The following is a 14,534-nucleotide window of genomic DNA, read 5'->3' as shown; positions in this document are numbered from 1 at the left end:
GAAGTGTGCATGTGTGAATTGGAGTATGGATTGTTGTAAATTGGATGTGAATGATATGCAATCAATAGAAATACGAATTTCAATTTGTGATGAGCTTTGATGATCATATCTTTAGTATGACAGTGTTTTGAGACAGTAAATGAAGTCAATGATGTTTGCCATGATATTGTTCACTTGACACAGTGGTTCAAGGACAGTTTCATGATCAAGAGATCTTGTTCATTACAATTCATTATACTTGTTGGAAGACAATGAGTCCTTTGACAACTTGTGCAGTTCTTTGTATCTTACTTTGAGATTGTGCATCTCAATAATGCAAGTCCCTTATATCTTGCCCTCAGGTTGTGTCTTAGTTCTAAAAGTCCAATTAGGTGTAGTGTGCTCTTTGGCCTCGAACCTAAAACATTGTAATCAATTATTCATATTGTGTGATTATCACCGTGGTTTTTCCCTTTATGGGTTTTCCACGTAAATATGGTGTTCTTGTGTGAATTGTGCTTTATGACTTTATTTTTCATTATAGCAGAAGTAAGTTAATTGAGATTTGAAGTTTTTAAGGTTCAGACCGATTCACCCCTCCCCCCCAATCATGTGGTGTATTCAACAATTGGTATTAGAGCGAGATTGCTCTGAGATAAGATTAACCACTTCAGGAAGGTCCAGGATGGCACGAGAGATCTATTTGAAGGCACAAATTACATTACTTGGAAGTCGCAAATGGAATATCATTTGAATTTTTCATCGCTTGGAATATGGGGCATTATTAAGACTGGTTATATTGCTCCAAACGTTGGTCCTACTACTCCAAATGAGATCAAAAATCATGAAAATAATGCCAAGGCAATCAATATACTTGTTAGTAGTTCGAGTGACTCAAAGTTTTTTAAGATCAATGGGTGCACAAATGTAAAGCAAATTTGGGAAAAATTGAGCAACATTTATGAAGGAGATGAGAAGACCAAGCAAGTCAAATTGCAGAATCTAAAGTACAGATTTGAGACACTAAGGATGTCTGAAGATGACAATAGTGGAATTTACATGCACCAAGTGAGTGAGATAGTCAATGCAATCAGATGTATTGTCATAACGATGGAAGAAAATGAAGTTGTGGGAAAAGTGATGAGAACATTGCCGAAAAGCTATAAGCCTAAGAAGTTTGTTGTTGAACAAAATCATGATATGGATAAATATACTTTGGATCAGCTCTATGGATCGCTCTCTGCCTTTGAGTCTGGAGAACTTAATGAGCAGCGCAATGAGAAGAAGGAAGTAGCATTCAAAGTTACCAAGAAGATTGAAGATGAACCTGAATTAAGCAATGTCAATGACATGGATGATGTGGAAGAAAAATTTGTGAGAAGACTAAAGAAAGGATCTGGGAAATACAAAGGTAAGTTGCCCTTTAAATGTTTTAATTGTGGAAGAATTAGTGATTATGCTTCTAGATCTACTTTCAAGGAGGATAACTATAAGAGGTCAGATGATGATAACAAAAGAAAAGATAGCTATAGGAGAGATGACAGAAACAAAAGAGTAGATGACAAAGATAAGTCTAAAAGGATTTATTGTTCAATGGAGACTTACTCCTCTGAAGATGAAGATGGTGATGACTCATATGAATAATTATTATTTTTAGCCATAGAAGAATGAAAGGTTTGGTACTTCGCATGATGAGAATAACACTGAAAGTTCAATGACTATGAAGACTGCATTGCATGCAAAAGTGAAACCTAAAGCTTGTATAATTGATTCCAAATGCTTAAATCATATGATAGGTGACATAAAAAAGTTTATAGACTGAGAAGAGTATGATGGTGGATCAGTAAAGCTTGTTGGTGAGGAGGTTGCACTAATTTGTGGTAAAGGAACCATAACTATTGATGGTAAGAATAAGATAGATGATGTTTATTATTTTAAAGGTCTAAGACATAATCTTTTGAGTTTAAGTCAAATGTGCAATAAAGGCTACAAACTCATATTGCATGCGTCCAAATGTGAGATCAAAAAAGGAGGTTCCAAAAGATTAATTGCAGAAGGCATAAGAACAAATGAGAATGCCTACTATGTGAAGAAAAAAATAGGAAGTAGTTATTTGCTAGTGCAAAGCAATGAATGTTGGTTATGGCACAAAGGTTGGGACATGTTAACTTTGACAACGTGGTGAAGATCAATTCAACTCATGCTATGAGAGATTTATTAAATATTATCAAACTTGCTAATATAGTGTGCACGAAATGTCAAATGGGAAAGCAAACAAGGAAAAATTCAAGAACAAGTAATATTCTACTACAAGGCTTTTGGAGTTGATTCATATAGATCTATGTGGACTTACAAGGACAAGAGGACTAAATGGTGAAATATAGTTTATGTTGCTTATTGATGATTATTCTAAAATGGCATGGGTTACTTTCTTAAAAGAAAAGTCTAAGGCATTTGATAGATTTAAGATATTCAAAACTATGGTTGAGAATCAAATAGATGCTAAAATCAAGTGTTTGAGATCCGATAGAGGAGAACAATATACATCAAATAATTTTGATAGATTTTATGAATAACATGGTATTAGAAGGCAATTGTCTACATCTAGAACTCCTCAGTTGAATGGAGTGGTTGAGAGAAAGAATAGGACTATTGTTGAGATGTCTAGAACTATGTCGAAAGATGCTAACCTTCCTAATGTGTATTGGAAAGAAGTTGTGCATGTGAGATAGAAAGGATGAGGGTGATGAACTCTTGTGCTATATCATCATTGAGCTTATTATGGCAAGCGGATGCAAGCATCTAGATATGATAAAACCTAGATAACTCACATACTATTTGCAAGGAATGATAAGGAAAACCACAAACAACAATCAAATAATAAAAATCATGATCCATCTTGGCCACTATAATTACTTATGGATATCCTTGAGTAGCATAGGAACATGATACAAACACGATACAAGATAAATCAAAGAAAAGACTCACTGAGCCAAACAAGTCAATAGCCATTTAGATCTCCTTGCCAAGTTAAGTGTTCCTATTGAAATGATATTTGATAAGATGTCCATTGTAGGAGATATGTATATGTAGGACATGATAGGATGTCCATTGAAGGAAAGATATATCTGTAGGACATGATATCTGATAAGATGGCTATTCTAGGAACGATGTATCTGTAGAGGCCGATCTGTTTGATAAAGATGCTAAAACTAATAGGCAATTGATCGGTAAGGTTGGAAACAAACTTGGTAGTTTGTTCGTTGATCCATGATTTGTTAAGTTCATTGTTTTGATTGTGTTTGTTTAAAGTGTCGATGTCTTAGCATAAGACAATTATTATGGATTTTTTATTTTTGAAAAATGTTTTTATTTTTTTGGATTTTAAAAGTTTTTAAGATTTTTTTAGATTTTAATAGTTTTTTTATTGTTTTTGGATTTTAAAAGTTTTTTTTTTAAAGATTTTAGAAGTTTTCTTTTTGGATTTTTTAAATGTTTTTCACATCATTGATTGAGGTAAAAAACATATATTAGGATTTATTCTCAAGCAAGATGTATTTATTTTCCCCTAGTGTCTAGCAAGGCATAAGGCATTATGAGCAAATGAATGGATTGATGGGAGGGATATGGATAAGTGAAGGATGGAGGCAACATATTATGGAATTAAGGCTGATTTGGTTTTCAAGGACTATCTCACAATGGGATAACATGTTTATCCAAGCTAAGGGACTCGATATGGCAATATAAGGTGATGGCATGGTACTTTGGATAGCATACAGTTGATAGGAATGGACATGTCAAGAGGTTTTCTAAAAACATGTTTTGCATTTTATGTCCTTAGTTTTGATCAAGATCAAGGGATAGATATGATGGAGATAGGATAATCATAGGATAATCAAGATCATAGGTGGTAATGAATAATAGAATCAATAAATGGATAAGATAATGGATATAAATTGAAGGGTGTGGATAAGGTGAAGCAAAAAAGGATGTATGATGTTTATGGAGATCCCTAACTTGTCAAGATCAAAGGTGGAAAAGGAAACATGGAAATAGATAGGGTGAATGGGAGATAATGGAGGTTATGAGAGATAAAGATGGATGAGGGATAATGGAGGAAGAGGGATAATAAAGGATGGGGTGGATAGGATAGCATGGATGAAACTTACTCCCAAGTGTATAATGCAAAAAGGGTAATAGATTACACATGACACCTGTTTGCCAGGTTTTTATCATGGTACTTGCCCAGGGAACCACAAGAGGTGGTTTTCACCATTGGACGAATTATTTCTCTTTATTTTTTCTTTTCTTTTTTTCATTTTTTCATTTTTTTCTTTTCTTTTTTATTTTTATTTTATTTTTTTTCATTTTTGACATTTTCTTTTTACCTTTTGGAAGATAATGTGTGCATGATAGGAGATGGAGGGAGGAATCAAGCATCTTGTTCTTTGGATGGTACCCCTAAAATATGTGTTACAATGGACCATGGCTATTGAAAGTATGCTCAAAGATGTTAGTAGGATGATAGTAAAGGGAGATGAAATTGATGATGAGATGCAATGTGGTAAGGATTTATGCAAAGGTTTGGAGGTGAGGGACAGAGAGATCGAAAATAGGTGTTGGATGATGGATGGGGTGTTGGAAGATTTGTGTAGGGATGGAGGAAAATGTTGGCAAGATCAACATTGGCACACACCTTGAGGGGTGGTGGAGTGATGGAGGAAAAATGGATTTGAGATTTTAAGATTTTGATGGAGAAGTTGATGTAGATTTTGTCCTTTGAAGGAGGTGATGGAGGATTTAAGATACTGGATTTTGGGAAATAGGGGCCCAAAATGGATTGTAAAGGTGGGAGATGTTTAGATAAAGGAGTGAAGGAAGCCTTTTGTATAACAAGCTTGGATGTCAATTTTGACTTTTCTTTAGGATGCAATTCTCTTATAAGCGATTTGGGAATCCATATGGTTTTTGATGTTCCTTTTGTTTGTGGTTCTTTGGAATGCATTGCTTATATGAGCAACTTAGGAATCCACATGGTTTTTTCTTTTTCTTTTTGCTTGATGGGCCTCTATGGTCTTTGGATATTTCTTTTTGCTTTTGGGTCACTTTTTGCTTTGTTTTCACATGTCTTTTAGATGGGACATGTTGATCTTTGAACATGTGTGGATTTTTGAACTTATGAACTTTATGTTTGACATCGAAATTGCTTCCAAAAGCATTGGGATTTATGGGTGGATAGGAATGATATGGAGGTCTTTTGGATGAGCTCAAATTTATAGATGGTGGGAAAGTTCACAAGGGTGTGTGCCTTTGTTGATCTTTATTTATGATAGAGAGGGGATTGTGAGGTAGGGGTGATATGGATGTTGGATGGAGGGATATAAGGACCTAGGATGGGTGGAAGGGATGAAAGATTTAGTTTTGGAGTATAAGGACCTAAGATGGATGGAAGGGATGAAGGCTTTAGTTTTGGAGTATAAGGACCTAAGATGGATAGAAGGGATGAAGGGAGATGTGTATGTTTGGGTTTAGATGGAGGAATTTGAAACTTAGTATGGATATCAACATCTTGAGAGTTAGCTATGTAGACAAAGCCATGACAATTTGGATTTACTTTTATATCAAGGGGTTCCAATATACATTATTCATGGATACTTAACCCGTTTCCTTGATAATGCATACTTTGACAAATATTTTTAGTAATGGGATACTTGTTGCTTTTGAAACATGATGTGATTCTATTTTGAGGAGGATATGGTATGGAGGGAATGATAAGCTCATGGATTAAACCGGATTTTATGAAAGTGGATGAACCAAGTTGATATGTAAGGGGTTCATGAATAGCTTGGATAGGGGTGATGGGATCTTGAGGAGGATTAGGATCATGAGGGGGATTATGAGGGATGATAAGATCTTGAGGAGGATATGGATGGTTATAACAAGGAGATGAAGGGATACTTTGATCTTGACATGGAAGAGGATCATTGGATGGAGTGGAAAGGGTGCTTTTCTATTGATTTTGAATAGGATCATTGGAAGGGATGGTATGATCTTGCTTAGGAAGTGGATTATGAGTGGTACTTGGAAGGATAATTTGTTCTTGAGATGGAATGGGATCATCTTGGATGGAGTAAAAAGGTAAAAGTGGATCATCATGAGATTCTAGGGAGATGGGATCTTGGTCAAAATTGGATGGGATGGAAAAGCTTTGGGATCTTGATCTTGATTCATTTTAGGACTTGTTTCTTCATACTTTGGATTATCCTCTTGACATGGGGTATGAGTTAGGATATGCATGGGGGTTCTTTGATGGAGTCCATGTTTTGGCATGATAGGACTGGATCTTGAATGGGACTTTCTTGAGTGGGTTTGATTGGAGATGGAATGCATGGTGACATTGGTTCGAAGATTTTTGAATTATGGGAGGGATTAGTATCAAGAAGTGGATTAGCTTAGATTTCCATTATGGATAGCCCTTGAGGGTAAACTCGAAAGGTTTCATCATTGGGCTCGTTGTTTAATGGGGATGGTGGGGATTGTTGTTGTACAAATTTAGGGGATGAAGGAATGGTGAGAGAAATAGAGGCTACTTGTGGGATAACATCTTCATAGGAGGTAGATATATCATTGGTGTAATTATTATGGGATGAGCCATTGCTAGACATAGGTATATGTGTTTGATCATGCTTGGAAAAATTATCTTGACACATGCTTGATTCCTCATTAGTTGAATTATTAAAATGTTCTTCAATAGTAATGTCACCTTGATCAATAAGGTCCTGGATGAGGTTTTTAATCTTGTAGCAATTGCTAATTTTATGTCTCATGTTCCTATGGTATTTACAAAATTCATTGTCATTCCACCATGTTGGCTCAAAAGGTTGATTCTCTGGTAAAGTAATGAGCTTATTTGCAACCAACTTTTGCAATGTTGATTCAATTGGTTCTTCCAACCTTGAAGGATAAATTAGATTAAAAAAGGAGCCTCTAATATGGAAACAAAAAAGATAGCAATCAATCAAATCAATAAATGAACCCTTGGTAGGGTAGGATGAAAAAATATCACACAATAAGAACAAACCCCAAAAGAAAGGTATATCAATGACACACGGTCTACTCTAAATCCTAACAAGGTTTGAAAAATAAAATGTCATAAAAAAATTAGATTAATAAAAAAGGATAAACCTGAAGGGAAAGACCTAGGTTATGTAGGAATGTCAGGATCTCCATAAAATGTAAGGGAATAAGACACACCACATAAATATTGTAGGGAAAATAATTAAACAATAATAAAACCCTAGGATTTAGAGCTATTAAATTTATAGAATTTAAATTAATTAAATACAATAGTTGTTGGATTTTGGATGGATGGATATATTGTTGAAAATCTAAAAATTGATTCACCAAGATTTTGAAGGAAAAGAGTTTTGTCTAGATGAACACATAAAAGATTTACAAATTGGTTAAACTTTAGTTTAGATCTAATTTAAAGACAAATAAAATCATAAAATAAAAAATTTTAAATTTGCTCATATATTCCCATAAAATAAAATAAATAGAGATTGTACATCATAGTCATTTACACAGTGTTGAATATGGATAAAGAGAGAAGGGCAAGTCTCTGCTCTAGATCTATCTACCAACAAATAGCTTTAAAATGTTTTGGCCAAAGTTTTTGTTTAATCATTTTGATACTAGATGACTATTTGTTTTCTCTCTTTGTCGAATCATGATGTCAGGTCATAGCATGTTCTTTATTGAAGATGTATATTGCACTAGATTCCATCCCTCGTTGATTCCAGATTGGTAGGTACCTCGTGTAGGTTTGGAAACTCTTTTATCAAAGATATATATATATATATATATATATATATATATATATATATATATATATATATATATATATATATATATATATATATATATATATATATATATATATATATATATAATCTCTAGTCCTCATGAACTCCTCTTCGTCCATAAACTGTGAGACGAGAACATGATCCAAGTGTTATTCTGCCCAACCATGAAACATAAACTTCCACGATGCTCTTCGATAAAAGAGTTACCAAACCTACACGAGGTACCTAACAATCTCGAACTGACGAGGGGTGGAATCTAATGCAACATACATTTCCAATAAAGAACATGCTATGACATACATCATGATTCAAGAGAGAGAGAAAACAAATAGTCATCTAGTATCAAAATGATCAAACAAAAGCTTTGGCCAAAGCATTTTTTAAGCTATTTGGTGGCAGATAAATCTAGAGCAGAGACTTGCCCTTCTCTCTTTATCCATATTCAGCACTCATCCATTAATTAACATACTAATTAATTTAACATAGTTCCTCTAAACGAAAAAATAAATAAATAAAAAATACCTCCTCTTAGTAAATTTTTTTTAAAAATATACAATATTGTATAAGGATGTGTGGTTGGTTTAAACATATTTCATCAAGGAATCAACACATATGCTTTGATAGCAATTTTATCTTAGCTCCAATTTATGTATACTATAGAACTCCATTTTAAACCTCAATTAAGTAACTCTAGATGATATTCGTTTCAAAATATGTACGGTTTATCTCCAAATATGACTAAATCTTCTAATGTCATATATCAACTAGAAATTATTTTCCTCCCTTGAACATCTATTCAAATCTCTAGAATACACTCCTTTAAATTAATTCAATAAATAAAATATAATCTAAACTTTTTATTCTCAAGGGTCTTCGATTCATTAAAGGTTCTAAAAATAAGTTAAAAGAAGGATGGGATCATTGTATTATAAACTAATATAATGTTTTAATCAATATAGATTATTCTACTTCAAACCTATCCCAAAATACTTCATACACTCATTGCTACTCAAGAGAAATAACTTTAAGTCACCAGTGGTAGTTAATTAAACATAAAGAATGGTATAAAAAAGGGATGTTCAAAAAGTTGTACTATAATCGTAAAGTATATTTTATAATTCTAATGAAACTGAGATTAATTTTTTTTTTATTAATAATAATTTATATAATTATGTAAGTAATATAAAGTCATAGAGATACCAACATTAAATCTTAAACTCTTATTCTTTAAAATCAAAGAAGGAAAAATAGCTCATAAATTAAACTACTAATTTCAAAACTTCGACATAAGTATAATACTCTTAAAGAATAAGTAGATATTAATAGGTTCGTTGTATCTTTTGACCTATAAGCTAATCTATTTTTACATAAGATAAATATTTTTCGCCTATATATCTAAACATTGCCCTCGTTATATATTCAAAGATATTCTAGGGCATAATTGGGATAATAACGATGTCTGCAATGGCTCCTGCTCCCGCTCGAGAGGCAATTTCAAAAATCGTTTCTATCGATTGTGTCTGCAACAACACTTCCTCGCGCTCAATACCTTCTGCAGTGGCAACTCCTGTCATGGATCCCCTCAGTGGTGATGGTATTGGTGTGGGTGGCTTGCATGCCCCCTCCCTTGAGGGTTTTGTGGGTATCTCTATTGTGAATGATGTCGTGGGTATTGGTGTTGGTTTGTGCCCTCCTCCACTTATGGTTCCTATTCTAGGGGGAGTTGCTAATGTTGACTCTCAAGGTGATGCTTCTCAGTTGGCTACTATAGATGTTGTGGGTGCTAAGGTCCAGCCCAGACCTTCCTTTGTTGGCAGGCATAGCTTTGCTCATGTGGCCAGATCTGTTGCCCATCCCTCCAAGGGGGTTTGTCCTCTTCCTTGTGCCAAATCCTCCCCTGTGGTGGGTTGTGGACAATATGTGTGTTGCAAGGTGTGCGCCCTTAGTCTCCTTCTGTTGTGCAACATAGGACTTGGGTTTGTGACATGGCTTAACCGCCTCTTGTGGATTCTATAAGTCTAGTGGTTGTATTGGACATTAACAGGTCGATCTTTTGGTGCAATGACAATCGCACTTTTAACAAGTGGTATCAGAGCTTGGTCATAGGTTCAAACCCCTCGCTTGCGCTTGGGGGATTGTTGCAAGGTGTGCTCCCTTGGTCTCCTTGTGTTGTGCAACGTAGTGCTTGGGTTTGTGACATGACTTGACTGCCTCTTGTGGATTCTATAAGTCTAGTGGACAACATTGGGTTCTACCAACGTTGTACTTTAGTGTGCAAATTCTCTGGGATTTGGCCTTCACTACCAAACCTCCACCGTTGGGTGAGTGACTCTTGGAGGCCTTTGGTGGCTCATAATATTGATCGTTTTTCTTGTGCTAAAGGCTTTTCATTGCTTCTTTTACATCTTCGACTGGTCGGGATTCGATTTTGGGCAGTTGTGGGCTTGGGGAGTGCATTTCCTCTCTATTAAGCCTTGGACAACTTCCTTTAACCCTCTCACTGAACTACTTAATGTGCATCTAGTTGGGTTCGCCTTCCAAATCTCCCTCTTCATTTTTGGGAGCATTCTTGCTATGAGGCTATCAGTAACTCTATTGGTTGTTTCTTAAAGGTCGACGATGCTATGTCTTTAATGGACCACACTACCTTTGCCCGCATCTTAGTTGATATCGACGTCTCCTCGCCTCTCCTAGAAGATGTGGTTCTCATGGTTGGGATTGGCCTTGGACACAACCGTTGGATTTTGAGGGACTCCCCTTTCGTTGTCGAAAATGTTTCTCTATGGGTCATCTTGCTTTGGAGTGCTCTATCTCACGCCACAAAGGTGTTTCTACTTGATGGACGGATGCTTATGTTGATCATTTGACCATCCATGTTGTTGATCCTGATTCAGACAACTCTCGGGAGGTTGAGGTGCCTCTTACTGCTACTAATGTTGTGGTTGATTCCATTGTTTTGGCTCCTCCCACCCTAGCGGATTCAACTCCTTTCATCTCTTACTTGTAGCTCTGCTCTACACCTACTGATTCTGCTCCTGATGTCGCTCCTCTGCAATAGCGTTTTGTTGTTCCCCCTCATGTTCTACAACAGTCACTTGTTGTCCTATAGCAACACTCGGTGGGTTCTACTGATGGTTTCCATACAGGTTCCATACCGCTTGATCATTCTCTTGATGATCCCAATGACAGTATCGCCTAGACTGTCATTTGTCGCAAGCGGAAGGGGAAGTCCTCCCCACCTCCCCATACCCTTCCTTGTCAAGGATCGGGTGTCCATTCCTCTCTTTAAGTTGGGGTTGGGTTGTTGTAGGTTAGACATCTTGTTTGTTCGAGGATTGTTCCCATGTGTTGTAGTCTTCTTTTTGCCTGCAGGCTTTTCTTTTTTATAGTCTCTAACTATATTAAAGGGTTGGCGCCCTAGTTAATGTTGTCTTTTAATCAAAAACATTGCCCTCATTATCTTAATCATGTATAGATATAATAATGTAGATCTAAGTTAATTTACTCAGGTAAAAGAAGTAGCATTTCCTCTCTATTAAGCCTTGGACAACTTCCTTTAACCCTCTCACTGAACTAAATGTGCATCTAGTTAGGTTCGCCTTCCAAATCTCCCTCTTCATTCTTGGGAGCATTCTTGCTATGACGCTATCGGTAACTCTATTGGTCATTTTTTAAAAGTCGATGATGTTATGTCTTTAATGGACAACACTACCTTTTCTCGCATCTTAGTTGATATCGACATCTCCTCGCCTCTCAAGAAGATGTGGTTCTCATGGTTGGGATTGGCCTTGGACACAGCTGTTGGATTTTGAGGGCCTCCACTTTCGCTGTCGAAAATGTGTCTCTATGGGTCATCTTGCTTTGGAGTGCTCTATCTCACGCCACAAAGGTGTTGTTGCTTGGTGGAAGGATACTACTGCTGATCATTTGACCATCCATGTTGTTGATCCTAATTCGAACAACTCTCAGGAGGTTGAGGTGCCTCTTACTGCTACTAATGTTGTGGTTGATTCCACTGTTTTGGCTCCTCCCGCCCTAGCAGATTCAACTTCTATCGCCTCTAATTTGTAGCTCCGCTCTACACCACCTAATTCTGCTCGTGATGTCGCTCCTCTACAATAGCCTGATGTTGTTCCCCCTCTTATTCTACAACAGTCAGTTGTTGTCTTGTAGCAACACTCGGTGGGTTCTACTGATGGTTTTCATACAGGTTCCTTACCGCTTGATCATTCTCTTGATGATCCCAATGACAGTATCGCTTGGACTGTCGTTTGTCGCAAGCGGAAGGGGAAGTCCTCCCCGCCTCTCCATACCCCTCCTTGTCAAGGATCGGGTGTCCATTCCTCTCTTTAAGTTGGGGTTGGGTTGTTGTAGGTTAGACATCTTGTTTGTTCAAGGATTGTTCTCGTGTGTTGTAGTCTTATTTTTGCCTGCGGGCCTTTCTTTTTTATAGTCTCTAAATAAGTTAAAGGGTTTAGAAGGTTGGCGCCCTAATTAACGTTGCCTTTTAATCAAAAACATTGCCCTCATTATCTTAATCTAAGAATAGGAGACTATAAAACAAATCTAAGAATAGTAGACTATAACTATTAAAACTTTCATGTCAAAACTCCTTTGCATACGCCAAGTTCTCCCTCCCTTTTTATGAATGCAAATGAAAAAGAAGCAGCTTTAAAATAGAATTCCCTCTCCCTTGCACTCGTAGCTGCATGATTTTCATTTGTTTTTAACTTCTTTTCTTTTTCAGAATTAGGGGTGACTCCATTTTCAACTTTAATAATAAATTTCCCACATTTTTTCCTTAACAAACGTGGTGGCAGTTTTAGTTCTTTTTTATTTCATAAGATCACTCAAGTTGATAATTATGTGTCTAATATAGTCCTAATTTTTATTTCTCTACACATGTATTAGGGGTTATATTTTTAGGAGATTACAAAGCAAAAATAAATAAATAAATTTAATAACATAAAAAAAAATTAATTTAATAACCATCAATTTAGAATAAATAACTATTGTTGCAATATTTTTTTTTCATTTCTATCGAACGAATCAAGTAAACATATTTCACAATTTAATCATAATTTGGGTTGATCATCTCATTCAAAATATTCAATCAAAATAAACTACGTGTGTGCATCCCATCATGCCACCTGCTTCGAGAAAGCTAGATGATCCCCGCCTCAATCAAGTTCTCATCTTCACACCTGTCACACACTAATGAAACTCCAAATTGCATCTGTAAAGACCTAATGATTGATCAATTAATGATCAGATTCAGAATGCATAATTAATCAATAGTCAACATTTGATTTATATTCTAATTGTCTCAAACAAGATTTATAATATATGTAATAATTAATGTTTATGTGAAAAGCAGCAAACATGCAATATGCCTAAAAAAAAAAAATTGAATTTAACAATACAATTAGAATCCTCAATTATGTTGCTATGGTGTATACATGGGTTAGAAAATGCAACATGATTTCCAATGTATAGTGCCCTTAAAGAACACATACAATAGTCAACTAACAATGGCTAGTGAGAATAAGTGTTCATTAGGATTTTCATATTTGAATGTTCAAGGTTCAAATTTATATACGAAACTGACTTGGATCAATTCTACCTGTAAATGTAAACAGGATTAATTAAGGAAAGCTATAGGAAATAAATCCAATTCCTAAGAATGCAAGATAGTAATAACAGATGGAGATAAAGTTGTGAGCCAATTTTTATGGCAAGAATATACCACTCGTATACGTGTTATATTGCGTATACAACAGCCTGATCAAAACAGGCCCATAACATAAAAGAAAGATGTCATATGGGGCACTAGTACCAAGCCTCGTCCAAGATTAGAGGGTTGTAGAAAAGCTATGACGTCATGTTGTGTGCTATACTAAAGGGTTGAGTATAGCTATTGTCTCGTCTCTACTTTGCCATGCGCATAAATATTAGATATTAAAGTCATATAATTTCCGCAACCCATAATGTTTGTATTTTTCTTTTCTGGTTTGCACTATGATATCTTCAATTAACATTTCAGATCATACTACATGATCTATAGGATCATCATGATGAAAGAAATAGAAAGCAAAAATATGTTTTTTTTTCCTTTAATTCCTTTGGCTGTCACAATATTTCACAATGATTATATCAGATATGTTTCACAATGTTAATATGTTCCAATCTTCTTTTTAATTCCTTTTGCTGTCACAAAAACCCCATTTTATTTTTTTTAGGTCCAAATGACCTTCCAAAACACCAACTAATGAGGGTAGGGCCGCATTGTACATCATTCTCATCTGACCCTTCGTCAACCATATGAAATGCCTAGGCAAAAAAAGCCAATGTACTTCATGACAAGGACAAGGACTGTTACATAACAAGGGCATTGGACTTGCCCCAGGTGCTGCAGTATCTTTTGCGACTTCTGACAGGTTATCTTCCATGGGATAAGACTGTTCCACCTTGAGACTCTTTGAAGCCGAGGGTCGAATCTAAGGATCATATACCTTGGGTGCTCTCTTAAAGCTGACAGTTCCTGACTCGTCGCCTTTGGGGGCAGTTAAGGATAACCATCACCTACCCCCTCAATCTGAAAATTTGGATGATAATATTCCATGGAAGACTGTCCATAGGAAAAAACATGGTCATCCTAAACATGTTTGAGCCTCCCACACCCAAGTTTTG

The sequence above is a fragment of the Cryptomeria japonica genome, chromosome 1, assembly GCF_030272615.1.
Source record: "Cryptomeria japonica chromosome 1, Sugi_1.0, whole genome shotgun sequence".
Lineage (NCBI taxonomy): Eukaryota > Viridiplantae > Streptophyta > Pinopsida > Cupressales > Cupressaceae > Cryptomeria > Cryptomeria japonica.
This window is presented reverse-complemented; position numbering follows the sequence as displayed.